The sequence below is a fragment of the Phoca vitulina genome, unplaced genomic scaffold, assembly GCF_004348235.1.
Source record: "Phoca vitulina isolate PV1807 unplaced genomic scaffold, GSC_HSeal_1.0 scaffold2, whole genome shotgun sequence".
NCBI classification, from domain to species: domain Eukaryota; kingdom Metazoa; phylum Chordata; class Mammalia; order Carnivora; family Phocidae; genus Phoca; species Phoca vitulina.
Genome location: NW_022589705.1, coordinates 84,173,837 through 84,188,856, shown reverse-complemented (window position 1 = coordinate 84,188,856; position 15,020 = coordinate 84,173,837). Strand labels below are relative to the sequence as shown.

The window sequence follows — 15,020 nt, the reverse complement described above, 5'->3', positions numbered from 1 at the left end:
AGTGGTTGGGAAGAGATATAAGGAGATTACAAAGGGTAGCACAAACTTAAAAAGATTTTGTGAAAGAAAGGCTAATGGGGCGCCTGGGTGGCTCAGTCTGTTAAGCACCCGACTCTTGATTTCAGCTCAGGCCTTGATCTCAGATTCATGAGTTTGAGCCCGGCATTGGGCTCCATGCTGGGCAATAAGCCTACTTTAAAAAAAAAAAAGAAAGAAAAGGAAGAAAGAAAAAGAATAAAAAGAAAGAAAGGTTAATAGATGGGGAATAAAACAAAGAGGTCCAAAAATGAGGAAGTTTAACATGTGACCCAAAAGGAAGGAACAGAGAGAATGAGGGAGAGGTAATATTTGAAGAGCTACTAGTATTTTCAAGAGTTGATGAAAGATAGGGAGCCTTATATTTAGGAAGCAAAGTCCCAACCAAGCAGGGTAAAGTTAAATCTGCACCTAGACACCTAAGTAAGGATACAGCAAAATACCACAAAGAGAAGCAACAAGAAGGAAAAGATGTATGTATTCTATGAAGAAGTAACAAATGAACTAGCCTCTCAGCAGAACCCTGTATCAAACAGAAGACAGAAGACATGGTGCTATCTTTAAATTTCTAAGAGAAAATAATCATAACATAGAAGAAAATACCCAGGGAAACTATGAAAAAATATATAATTAGAAGCCCTTTCAGAACAAAAAAAAGGAAAATAAAAACCTAAGTGTTTATTATTAAAAGACCCTCACTGAAAAAGCTATTTATGGATGTCCTTAGAGTATAGAAACTGGGGCACCTGGGTGGTTCAGTCGGTTAAGTGTCAAACTCTTGATTTTGGCTCAGGTCATGCCCTCAGGGTCGTGGGATCAAGCCCCACTTTGGGTACCATGCTCAATGGGAAGTCTGCTTCTCCCTCTCCCTCTGCCCCTCCCCCTGCTTGTGGACGTGCTCTCTCAAAAAAATAAATCTTAAAAAAATATATATATAGAAACTGATCACTTAAGGCGGGCATGATATGCAAGAAGGAATGGAAAGCAAAGAGATTTTTTTAAAAAAGATTTTGAGAGAGAGAACACATGAGAGTGAGCGGGATGGGTGGGGGGCAGAGGGGAGAGGGAGAAGCAGACTCCCCACTGAGCAGGGAGTCCAACACAAGGCTGGATCCCAGGACCCTGAGATCATTACCTGAGCCAAAGGCAGAAATTCAACTGACTGAGCCACCAGACACCCCCAGGAAAGCAAAGAAATTAACCCAAACAAGCACTGGTTCAGTTAAACAATAAAGAAAAATTAACTGGGGATAGGAGGAGGTAGGGCAGGATAAAACCAAAGTAGAAGTGAACTAAAATGCTGGGTAATAACATGTAAGTCATAAAGAAAGAAATCAGAATTCAAGTGTTCTTAAAAAGTTGTAGTTTGAGGGGAGGACAGAGTAATTATAACTAAGTTTAGAACTTGTTAAGAGTAACTTTTTTTTTTTAAGATTTTGTTTATTTATTTGAGAGAGAGAGTATGCAAGAGAGCACAAGCAGGGGGAGGAGCAGAGGGAAAGGGAGAAACAGGCTCCCCGCCAAGCAGGGAGCCCTACACGGGGCTCGATCCCAGGACCCTGGGATCATGACCCGAGCCAAAGGCAGTCGCTTAACGACTGAGCCATCCAGATGCCCCGTTAAGAGTAACTATTAATCATATATCTGATAAGGCATTAGTAAGCAGAATATATATATAAAGAACTCCTACAACTTAACAAAAAACAAGTAACATGATTTTAAAATGGACAAAGAACTTGAACAAACATCGCTCCAAAGATAATATCCAAGTGGCCTACAAGCACATATGAAAAGATACTCAACATTACTAAAATTAGGGAAATGCAAATCAAAATCACAATGGGAGATCACTTCATACCCATCAGGATGGCTGCTATCAAAAAAACAAGTGTTGGTGAGAATATGGAAAAACGAACGCTTGTGTACTGTTGGTGGGAAAATAAAATGGTAAAGCTTCTATGGAAAAGTGTGGCAGCCCCTCAAAAAATGAAAAATCAAATTACCATATGACCCAGCAATTTCACTTCTGGGTATAAGTATAAAAAATTTCAAAACAGGATCTTGAAGAGATATTTGCATGCCTTTGTTCATGACAGCAATATTTGCAATGGCCAAGAAGTGGAAGCAACCCAAGTGTCCCATCAATGGATGAATGGAGACACCAAATGTAGTATATGCTATAGTGAAATTATTAGTCTTAAAAAAGGAGATTCTGACACCTAGTACATCCTGGATGAAGCTTGAGGACACTGTGCTAAGTGAAACAATCCAGTCACAAAAGACAAATACTATATGATTTCACTCATATGAGGTACCTAGAATATTCAAATTCATATAAACACAGCAGAATGGTAATTGCCACAGGCTGGAGGAGAGGGGCATGAGGAACTGTTGTTTACTGGGTATGGAATTTCAGTCACACAAGATAAAAAATGTTCCAGAGATTGGTCTGCACAACAATGTGAATATATACTTAACACTACTGAACTATAAATGGTGAATATGACAGATTTTATGTTATGCATTTTTACCATAATAAAAAAATAAAAAATCTTAAGGCAGAAAAGAAGTAAAAAGCGTACAGAAGGGTAGGGCAGACTTCCAGTTTCTAGTCCAGCATGTAAGGAAGTCATCACTGTGTCTTAACATATAAAAAGCTGAACAGACTGGAAATTCACAGCTCTTCTTAGATCCATGAGAGAAATGAGGTCACAAAAACCACTTCTCCAAAAATTAGACAAGTGGATGCAGGGAATCCTAATTTAACAGAAGAGAAATTCACGAGTATCCCTGGGAACAACTGGCACCAGGGTAGGAAAACCTAAACTGCAATTGACAAATTGCTGGAGGCTCAGTGTGGACAACTCACCTTAAGAACAAGAGGGAGTCTTAATCTTGGGGGGATGCAGCACATTTTATGAGCTTTACCTCCAGGAGCTGTACAAGATTCTCACAGTGAAGATGAGAGACAACTCCCTTGTGCATCCAGCAGGGGGAGGGTTAAAGCAAGCATTCTGAAACCAGAGCCTGCAGGAAGGGAAATACCCAACTCCAGCTCCCTCTAGCCATCCTGTACCACCTAAGGGGCGTGGGAGTTTGAGGGGAGAAGGCCATCAATAAAGGCCTACTTAACTCAGTCCTTTTTATCCAGGACATCAAGTCCTGCTTGCATCAAAAAATTACAAGGCATACTAAAAGGCAAAAAACACAGTTTGAAGAAACACAGCAAGCATCAGAACCAGACTCAGATATGGCAGAGATGTTAGAATTACCAAAAATTTAAAACTATGATTAATATGCTAAGTGGAAAAAGTAGACATCATATAAGAACAGAAGTGGAAATTCTAGGAATCAAAAAAATGTTAGAAATCAAAAACACTGTAACAAATGAAGAATACCTTTGATTATCTCATTAGTAGACTAACAGAGCTGGGTAAAGGACCTCTGAGCCTGAGGGTATGTCAACAGAAACTTCCAAACCTGAAAAGTAAAGAGAAAAATTAAAAAAAAAAAAAAAAAAGAAGGAAGAAAAAAAAAAAGAGAGAGAGAGAGAGAGAGAGAGGAAGAAAGAAAGAAAAAAGAAAACAGGACATCCAATAAGTGTAGGAGAACTACAAAATGTATAACATATAATCAGAATAATAGAAGAAAAAATCTGAAGCAATAATAACTGAGAATCTCCAAAAATTAGTGTCAGACACCAAGCAGGATAAATGCCAAAAAGAAAAGACAAAAGAAAAACAAAAACCCAACACCTAGGCATATCAAATACACACTGCATAAAATCAAAGACAAAGAAAAAATCTTGAAAGAAGCCAAGGGAAAAACCACCTTACCTACAGAGGAACAAAGACTAGACAGAATTACATCTGACTTCTCAGAAGTCATGCAAGCCAGAAGAGAGTGGAGTAAAATATTTAAAATGTTGACAAGGGTGGGGCGCCTGGGTGGCTCAGTTGGTTAAGCGACTGCCTTCGGCTCAGGTCATGATCCTGGAGTCCCAGGATCGAGTCCCGCATCAGGCTACCTGCTCAGCAGGGAGTCTGCTTCTCCCTCTCCCTCTCCCCGCTCTTGTGCTCTTTCTCTCTCTCACTCTCTCTCTCAAATAAATAAAATCTTTAAAAATAAATAAATAAATAAATAAAATGTTGACAAGGGGAAAAAACACCACCAATCTACAATTCTGTACCCTGCAAACATGAAAAAAGAATATTTTATACCACTTCAAAAATGAAGAAAAAATAAAGACCTCAGACAAATAAAAATTGAGATCTGCTGCCAGTAGACCTGCCTTGCCAGAAATGTTAAAGAGTTCTTCAGTGAGAAGAAAAAGAATATCAATTAAAAATTCAGATCACATAAAGGGAGAGCATTAAAGTGCAAGTAAAATAGCATTTTTAATTTTTCTTACTTTTTTTTTTTTTTAAGATTTTATTTATTTATTTGACAGAGAGATAATGAGAGCAGGAACACAAGCAGGGGGAGTGGGAGAGGGAGAAGCAGGCTCCCCACTGAGCAGGGAGCCTGATGCGGGGCTCAATCCCAGGACCCTGGGATCATGACCTGAGCCGAAAGCAGACGCTTAACCGACTGAGCCACCCAGGCGCCCCTAATTTTTCTTACTCTTAATTGATCTAACAGGTAACAGTTTGTGGAAAATAATAGCAACAATGAGGGACACCTGGATGGCTCAGTCCGTTAAGCGTCTGCCTTCGGCTCAGGTCATAAACCCAGGGTCCTGGGATCGAGCCCCATATGGGGCTCCCTGCTCAGTGGGTTGCCTGCTTCTTCTTCTCCTCCCTCTGCCTGCCGCTCCCCCTGCTTGTGTGCTCTCTTTCTTTGTCTCTCTCTCATAAATAAATAAGATCTTTAAAAAAAAAAATAATAGTAGCAATGTATTCAATGGCTATAGGTTATGTATAAATAAAATGAATGACAGCAGTGAAAGGGACAAGAGAAGTAGAAATACTTTATTATAACGTATTTGTACTACTTATAAATGTACATTGCAAACTCAAGGTCAAACACTAAAAAAAACATTTGATATGCTAAGGACAGAAACTGGATCCATAAAAATGCTCAACTAAAGCCACAAAAGGCAGAAAAAAAGACAAAAAGGAACAAAAAACGAGACCATATAATCACTTTTTAAACATCAACAGTCTATACCAATTAAAGGAGATTGGTCAGAGTAGAAAAAAAATCAAGACCCAACTATACATTTCCAAAACCCACTTTAAATTTTTCTTAAGATTTTTAAGTAATCTGGGCACCTCGTTGGCTCAGTCGTTAGGCATCTGTCTTCGGCTCAGGTCATGATCCCAGGGTCCTGGGATCAAGCCCCGCATCGGGCTCCCTGCTCCGTGGGAAGCCTGCTTCTCCCTCTCCCACTCCCCCTGCTTGTGTTCCCTCTCTTGCTGTGTTTCTGTCAAATAAATAAATAAAATCTTTAAAAAAAAAAAAAGAAAAAAAGATTTTTAAACAATCTCAACACCTAAGGTGAGGCTCTAACTCACAACCCCAAGATCAACAGTCACAGACTCCACCAACTGAGCCACCCAGGTGCCCTAACTTTTAATTTCTTTTAATTCCAGTATAATTAATGTACAGCATTATATTAGTTTCAAGTGTACGATACAGTGATTCAACAATACTATGCATTACTCAGTGCTAATCCACTTAAAAATTTTAATAAAGATACATAATGACTAGGAGCACCTGGGTGGCTCAGTAGGTTAAGCATCTGACTCTTGATTTCGGCTCAGGTCATGATCTCAGGGTCATGAGATCAAGCCCCATGTCGGGCTCCATGCACAGCAGGGAGTCAGCTTGAGATTCTCTCTCCTTCTCCCTCTGCCTGCCCCCTCTCTAAAATAAACCAATAAGTCTTAAAAAAAAAAAAAAGATAATGATTAAAGTATTGATTGTAATTGATTAATGATTAAAGTAATGATTAAAAGTAAAGGGATGGAGAAAGACCTGCCATGCTAACTAATCAAAAGGAAGGTGGAGTAGCTATATTAATTTCAGACAGTAATTTTTTTTTTTTAATTTTGTTTATTTGAGATAGAGACAGAGAGGAAACACAAGCAGGGGGAGTAGGAGAGGGAGAAGCAGGCTTCCAGCTGAGCAGGAAGCCGGATGCGGGGCTCGATCCCAGGACGCTGGGATCATGACCTGAGCTAAAGGCAGACGCTTAACCGCCTGAGCCACCCAGGCGCCCCCAGACAGTAGATTTTAGAGCAAGTGAATTTATCCAGGGTAAAGATATAATGATAAAGGAGTCTAAATTTTCCAAGAAGACATAATAATCCTTAATGTATATGCACCTAACAATGGAGTATCAAAATATGCGAGGCATAAACTTACAGAATTGCAAAGAGAAATAGATGAATCCACTACTATAGTTGGAGACTTCAGCACTCCCCTGTCAGAAATGGACAGATCCCACAGGCAGAAAATCAGTAGGGACATAGTTGGAAGTCAACAACACCCTCAATCAACTGGATATAATAAACATGTATAGACTACTTCATCCAACAATAGCAGAATACACATTCTTAAGTTCACATGGAACATTCACCAAGAGAGACCACATTCTGGGCCATAAAACACAATTAACAACTTAACAAAACAGAAATCATATACTGTGTACTCTCAGACCACAATGGAATTAAACTAGAAATCAATACCAGAAAGACAGCTGGAAAATACCCAAATATTTGGAGATTAAACAACACACTTCTAAATAATACATGGGTCAAAGAAGAAATCTTGAAAAATTTTTAAGTATTTTTAACTGAATGAAAATGAAAATACAATTTTATCACGATTTGTGGGGTGTACCAAAAGCAATGTTTAGAGGCATATATAGCACTGAATGCATACATCAAGAAAGAAAAAAGATCTACAAGCAATAAGCTAAGCTTCCATCCTCAGCAATTAGAAAAGAAAAGCAAATTAAAACCAAAATAAACTGAAGAAAAGAAATAAAATTGAAGCAGTAATCAACTGGTTCTTTGAAAAGATGGACAAAATCAATAAGCCTCTAGCCAGGCTAATGAAGACACAAATTATTAATACCAGCAGTTAAAGAGGGGATAGCACTACAGATCCCAAGGACATTAAAAGGATAATAAAGAGACCTGTACCCCTGAAACAAATAATATATTATATGTTAATTTAAAAAAGGATAATAAAGGATTATGAACTCTATACCCACAAATTTGATAACCTAGATGAAATGGACCGATCGCTTGAAAGATAAAATCTGCCAGAATTCACACAAGAAGGAAACAGATCATCTGAATAGGACTATATACATTTAAGAAATGGAATCAATAATTAATAGCCTTCAAAAACAGGAAACACACCGGGCCCAGATGGGTCACTGGTAATTGTAAAATACATTTAAGAAGTAATTATACCAATTATACAATTTTCTACAAACTCTTCCAGAAGTTAGAAGCAGAGAAAATACTCCCTAAATCATTCTATGAGGCCAGCATTACCCTAACACCAAAACTAGACAAAGACATTACAAAAAAAAAAGAAAACTAGAGATGAAGATCTCTCATGAACACAGATGTAAAAATCTTCAACAAAATGTTAAGAGATCTAATCCAACAATGTGTAAATAGAATTTTAAACCATGGCCATGTGAAGTTTATCCCAAATATACAAAACTGGGTCAACATTCAAAAATCAATTAATGTAATCCAGCATATCAATAGACTAAAGAAGAAAAATTACATGATCTTATCAAAAATTACAGACAAAGCATTTGACAAAATCCAATACCCATTCATGATAAAAACTCTCAGCAAACTAGGAATAGAGGGGAACTTCCTCAACTTGATTTAAAAAAAAAAAAATCTATAGCAAGGCTGCAAAATACAAAGTTAACATACAAAAGTCAGTCGCTTTCCCATATACCAGCAATGAACAAGTGGAATTTGAAGTTAAAAACACAATACCATTTTAGAAAACACACACAAAATACCATTTACATTAGCACCCACCCCCCAAAAAAGAATTATTTAAGTATAAATCTAACAAAATATGTGCAAGATCTATATAAGGAAAACTATAAAACTGATGCATCAAAGAACTAAGTCAATAAAGAGATATTCCATGTTCATGGATAGGAAGACTCAATATTATCCAAATGTTAATTCTCCCCAACTTGACCTATAGATTCAATGTAATCCCAATCAAAATCTCAGCAAATTATTTTGTGGATATCGACAAACTGATTCTAAAGTTTATATGCAGAGGCAAAAGACCCAAACAGCCAAAGCATAATAAAGAACAAAGTTGGAAGACTGACACTACCTGACCTCAAGACTTAGTATAAAACTGTTGTATTCAAGAGTGTGGTATTGGTAAAAGAACAAATAAATCAATAGAACAGAAACAGATCCACATTAGCATAGTCAGTTGATCTTTGACAAAGAAGCAAAGGCAATACAATGAAGCAAAGATAGTCTTTTCACCAAATGGTGCTGGAACAAATGGACATCCACATGCAAATCAATGAATCTAGACACAGATCTTACACTCTTCAAAAATATTAACTCAAAATGGATCACAGACCTAAAAGTAAAACATAAAACTATAAAATGCCTAGAAGGTAGCATAGGAGAAAACTTAGATGACCTTAGGTATGGTATGGTGATGACTTTTTAGCTAGAACACCAAAGGTGTGATCCATGAAAGAAATAACTGGTAAGCTGGACTTCACTAAAATTAAAAACTTCTACTCTGCAAAAGACAATGTCAAAAAAATGAAAAGACAAGCTACATGCTGGGAAAAAATATTTGCAAAAGACCATTTGATAAAGTAGTGTAAACATAAAATGCAAAGAACTCTTAAAACTCAGCAATAAGAACCTGATTTAAAAAATGGGCCTTGTAACAAAGATTTCACCAGAGAATATACACAGGTAGCCAATAAGCATATGTAACGATGTAATCATATATCATTAGAGGAACACAAAACAATAAGGAGATACCACTATACACCTATTAGAATGGCCAAAATCTGGAACACTGACAACACCAAATGCTAGTGAGGATGTGGAATAGGAATTCCCACTGCTAGTGGGAATACAAAATGATACAGCTACTTTCGAAGACAGTTTGGTGATTTCTTACAACTAAACATACTCTTGCCATACACGATGCAGCAATAGCACTCCTTGGTATTTATACCCAGAGGAGTAAAAACTGCATGCAGAGGTTTCTAGGAGCTCTATTCATAACTGCCAACACTTGGAAGCAACCAAGATGCCCTTCAGTAGGTGAATGGATAAACTGTGGTATATCCAGATAATGGATTATTTGGCTAAAAAAGAAATGAGCTATCAAGCCATGAAAAGACATGGAGGAAGCTCAAAAGTAAAAGAAGCCAATAAGAAAAGGCTACATACTATGTGATCCCAACTATATGACATTCTGGAAGAGGCAAAACTATGTAAACTATGAAAACAATAAAAAGATCAGGGGTTAGAAAGGAGGGATAAAGAGAGTGAATTTGTAGGGCCATAAAGCTACTCTGCATACTACTATACCAATGAATACATCTCATTATAAATCTGTCCAGACTCAGAGATTGCATAACACCAAGAATGAATCATAATGTAAACTATGGACTTTGGGTGATAATGATGGGTCAATGTGGGTTCATCAGTTGTTTGTTTTTTTTGTTTTGTTTTGTTTTTAAAGATTAATATTTATTTATTTGACAGAGAGACACAGTGAGAGAGGGAACACAAGCAGGGAGAGTGGGAGAGGGAGAAGCAGGCTTCCTGCAGAGCAGGGAGCCCGATGCGGGGCTCGATCCCAGGACCCTGGGATCATGACCTGAGCCGAAGGCAGACGCTTAACGACTGAGCCACCCAGGCGCCCCGATGGGTTCATCAGTTGTAACAAATGTTCCCCTCTAGTCAGGTATAGAGATAATGAGGGAAGCTGTGCATATATGGAGGCAGGAGGTAGATGGGAAATCTCTACCTTCTGCTCAATTTTGCTGTGAATCTAAAAGTGCTCTTTAAAAAAATTTAAGTTCAGGGGTGCCTGGGTGGCTCAGTCGTTAAGCATCTGCCTTTGGCTCAGGTCATGATCCCGGGGTCCTGGGATGGAGCCCCGCATCAGGCTACCTGCTCAGCAGGAGGCCTGCTTCTCCCTCTCTCACTCCCCTTGCTTGTGTTCCTTCTCTCACTGTCAAATAAATAAATAAAATCTTTTTTTAAAAAAATTTAAGTTCAATAGATAGACAAACAAGCTTGGGGGGCGGTGCTGAGAGGAGGTTGCAATTTTTAACAGGGTAATTAGGGTAGGCCTCAAGGTGGCACCTAGGTAGCAACTTGAAGGAAGCAAAGAAGAATATTTAGAGGAGAACATTCTAGGCAAAGAGAAGATTGAAAACAGACTATTTAAAAAGCATACTTAATGTATTCAAGGAATAGGGACAGCATGGCTGGAGATGAGGGAACAAAAGGAGAGCAGTGAGAGATGGAGTCAAAGAGGATGTGGGGGCATCTTGTAGGCACCAGGGAGGACTCTGATTTCTCATCTAAGAAATAGAGACCCATCCAAAGGTTCTGAGCGGAGGAATAACATATTCTGACTTGGAATGAAAGGGACCAATCTAGACTATATCGTTTCACTTATATGCAGTTGAATAACAGGCAAAAACTAATCCATGGTGATCGGGGCTACCTCTGGGGAGACCGTGACTAGGAGGAGGCTGCTGGGGAATGTTCTATGGATGGCAGATTCCTGCCATCAAGCTATATAACTTAATGTTTGTACACCCTATGTTACCTCAATAACAAAAAATAGAGATAGATGACCTGTAAAACAAGATACAGACCGACATGACTGCTGTGCTCAAAACAGACCACAGAGGTTAAGGGTGAGAGGAGTAATCCAGACAAAAGGCAGTTGTGGCCTGGCCCAGGACAGCGGCCACACACATGGTAAGAAGTGGTCCGACTCTGGCCACTTGAAAGGAGAATCACAGCACTTGCTCTTGGATGGCATGTGAGGTGGGACTCCGAGGGGGGGGCAGCTAGGGGCACAGTCAGTTGAGCATCCAACTCTGGGTTTCAGCTCAGGGTCATGAGATCAAGCCTCATGTCCGGCTCCCCGCTCAGCACAGAGTCTCTTCTCTCTCCCTCTGCCCCTCCCGCTCATGCTCTAAAATAAATCAATCAGTCTTAAAAAAGAAAATAAAAAGCTCTTAAAGAAAGAAAAAAAATGAAACTCCAAGGGTTTTGGACTGAATTTGTAAAAGGACTGAACTGTTACCAATTCCAACAGGGATGACTGGATGGAGCAGTCTGAGAAGGAAGATCAGAAACTTGGTTTGGGACATATTATTTATGAAATATCAATTAGTCATCCAAATGGAGACATTCAAGAGGCTGTTTGAATATAGAAGGCTGGATTTCAGGAGAGAACAGGCTGAATGTATAAATCTGTGAGTCAACAATGAATGGATGGCTTAGAAAGCCATGACCTGGATGAGACTGTCAAGGAACTGAGTGAATACAGAGAAATCAAGAAGTCAAAGGTCTTAGCCCCAAGGTGGCCAATATTTTTTACTGGTGGAAATGTAGAGTAAGCAGCAAAGGACACAAAAACAAAGTAGTGAGGTAAAGGAAAACTGGAAGAGAATATAGTATCATGGAAGCCCAGCAAAGAAAGCCTTTGAAGGAGGAAGGGTGCTCAGTTTTGTCAAGTGAAGCTGATGGCTCAAGTAAAATGAAGGCTAGGAACAGACCATTAAATTTTCCAACATGGAAGTCCACCCTGCCAAGAGCAGCATTGTAAAGTGATGGAAGTGAAAGTTTTATTAGAATAAGGTTAAGAGAGAAAATAAGGTGATGAATTAGAGATAACAAATATTAGATGATTTTTGAATTCTGTTAAAAAGCAGAGCAAATAAAAATAAAAAATGAATAAATAAATAGCAGAGCAAACAGGTGGAGAGGCCACTGACAGAAAGAGTGGCATCAAGGTTTGTTTTTTTTTTTAAGATGGAAGAAAAAATATGTTGGCGTATTTGATAGAGTATGATCCAGGAAAAAAGGGAAAATTTGACAAGTTATGAAAGACCGGTGGAAACATTCTACAGCAATGTTCTTGGGTAGAAGAGAGAAAATGGGGCTCGGGCATAAGGTTTCAGCAGCAGCGCTGGAGAACAGTGTATGCGTGGTGACGGGCAGGAAGATGCGGCGCACGTGTTAATGGGCAGGTGGGAAGGCAGGTATGGCAGTAGGAGGTCCAGCGACGTCCTCTTCAGGTAGTTTTTGTGTCTTCACTGAAACAGAAAGCAAGGTCATCATCTTAAAGTGGCAATGGGGGATAAAGTATTACCGGTTTTAGATCTGGTCAGCTAGATGAGTGGGAAATAGTGAATGACTGCTAGGCAACATTAAGGGCCCACTTAAAATTCATGGTTATGATTTAAAGTGAATCCAATTGGCAAGGTTGTATCTCTATATCCAGTCTTGTTCAGCCAACCAGATGAAGGCACAGAGGAGACAGAGTTGGACTGAACCCGGCTGGAGCTCTACAAATATAACAACGCAAGACAAGGCCACATACAGGCATGTGCAAGAGAACTTAAGCTCATTCGGTAAAGAGGGATGAGAACATGTGAAGAACAGTGAAAATATAACAGGATCAAATGAACTGAAGGTACCAACAAAGGCTGAAGGATCACTGGAGTCAGGGTACTAGCAGCAGTGAGCTTGAAAGACAGGAGATGGTCATCAGAGCGGGGATCTATCTCTAGGAACTGAAATTACCAAGGGGTTGCAGTAATGGAGAATGTCAAAAACTAAGGTATGAATAGGTGGAGCACAGGATTTTTAGGGCAGTGAAACTACTCTATATGATACAGTAATGGTGGATACACGTCATTATACATTTGTCCAAACCCACTGAATGTACACCACGAAGAGTGCGCCATAACATAAACTACAGACTCTGGGTGATTATAGCATGTGAATGTAGGTTTGTCAGTTGTAACATGTACCACTCTGGTGAGGGATGCTGGTAATGGGGAAGGCAGGCGGGCAGGGAGTATACGGGAAATCTCTTCCCCTCAATTCTTCTGTGAACCAAAAAATACTCTAAAATAGTCTTTTTCCTTTTTTTAAATATTTTATTTTTTTTAAGTAATCTCTACACCCACATGGGGCTCCAAGTTGCAACCTGAAGATCAAGAGTTGCATGCTCCACCAACTGGGCCAGCGAGGCGCCCCCAAGATAGTCTTTTTTTTTTTTTTTTTGAGAGAGAGAGAGAGCGCACAAGCATGGGGGGGGGACAGGGAAAGGGAGAAGCACCCAACATGGGGCTCGATCCCAGCACCCTGGGATCATGACCTGAGCCAAAAGCAACCGACTAAGCCACCCAGGCACCGCCCAAGATAGTCTTAATAAAAAAACAAAAATAAAAATCCTGAAGTTTTTGGTCACAGATGACCACGATCATGGGACTGCTAGGAGCAGGGATAGGCTAGGAAGATCACTGGAGAGAGAAATAACTGAGAGGCAAAGACACTGCAAGGACCACAGAATGTATGTACCTTGAAAGCACCAGAAACTAACAGGACCAGAGCTGGAAAGAGTGACATTAAATAAGAAGCTAAAGTCACTGAGAACTCAGAGGCACTCTGGGGGGTTGAGGCGTCAGAAGGTGAGCAGCACTAAGGGTGTGAGGTGATACAGTCTGATGAGATTAGATTTAAAACCAGGTGGAAGGAGTGAGGGAACACCATCTGAGCCATAACAGAAAAACAGCCACCACTCGGAAGAGAAGAACTGACTCAACAATGATCCCACAAGAAAACCCAGGGCAAAAGAGAAAGATTTGAGGAAATGCCAAAAGCCACTTGTCTCCAACCCCAAGATCCCTTCCCCTGCCCGCACTGTATGCCGTCAGCCGCCAGATGGAGCCCATGCGCAGCCCTAAAACCGCCAAGGCCAAGGAAGTGCTAGAACTGCAGAGCCTCCCTGCCTCCGTCCCTCCCTCAGACTCCGGGATCCTGCCCTCTCCCTGATTGGTTCTTTCTCATTGCCACTCTGCTTCCTGGGTCCATCTCTCTCTGTCTTCTCTTTGCTTCTTTTGGTCTCTCTTCTTTCTCTTTCCAGTTTATATGCTTCCTCATTCTCGAAAAGAGAAAGAAAAACCCTACATACATTTATATAAGAAAAAAACCTTTTCCCTTCTTCCCATCCACTTTTCCTACTTCGAGTACCACTTGTTTTTGGCCTTTTGCCTAGTGGTCCAGTAAAAAACACAAAACACCTGACCAGTTTATCTACAGGGTGAAGGAAATGGGAGCTGAATAAATATGGCCCATAAACCAATTTTAAAAGATCTGTATTGGCATAACAGTTATTAGAAAACAAATGATACGTGATGTTCCTACAAAGTGCTTTGAATCAGCTTATCTTCATAAATATGCTAGAAAGCCATTAAACTGTACACTTTAAAGAGATGAACTTTGATATATAAATTAGATCTCAATAAAGCTGTTTAAAAAAAAAAAAAAAAAAAAAAAAACCACAGCTTACCCCAAACTGAAACATCTCCCTCAGCAACTCTCACTTATACTATAATTTTCATAAACAAATTCCTTTTCCAGAAGAGAGAAATGTTCAACATCTACAAATTCTAATTCTGAATAAGTAGAATCCAGGAATCCTATTGCTTTATTCATTTGGCTTTTAGTGCCAATTTTACATGTTCTGTTCAAAACTCGGACATGAGCCAGCCAGCCAGCACAAGAACTGAAATAGCTAAGCCCAATAACTATCCAGCAAACACTTACTGGCGATGTGAAGAGAAGGAGCTCTTACACACCAGTACTCAAAATCCTTTCAAGGTCCTTGCTGCTCTCAAGATAAAGACCGAAGTCCCCAACGAAGCATGTGAAGCCCCAAAGGATCTGGCCCTGCCCACCTCT

The 15,020-nt window shown here is 39.6% G+C and overlaps 1 protein-coding gene across 10 annotated transcripts in view; it reads right to left on the bottom strand.

The window, feature by feature from the left end:
* The window catches only part of LUZP1 (leucine zipper protein 1), a 105,181-nt gene that overhangs the window by 15,183 nt on the left and 74,978 nt on the right, over positions 1-15,020 (bottom strand). Inside the window, exon 3 of one of the 10 annotated variants that reach the window (XM_032391521.1) lies at positions 3,435-3,516. The exons of the other annotated variants lie outside the window; for them this stretch is intronic. The gene's annotated coding sequence lies outside the window, so the exon portion shown is untranslated. The remainder of the gene's footprint in view (positions 1-3,434; positions 3,517-15,020) is intronic. 10 annotated transcript variants of the gene reach the window in all.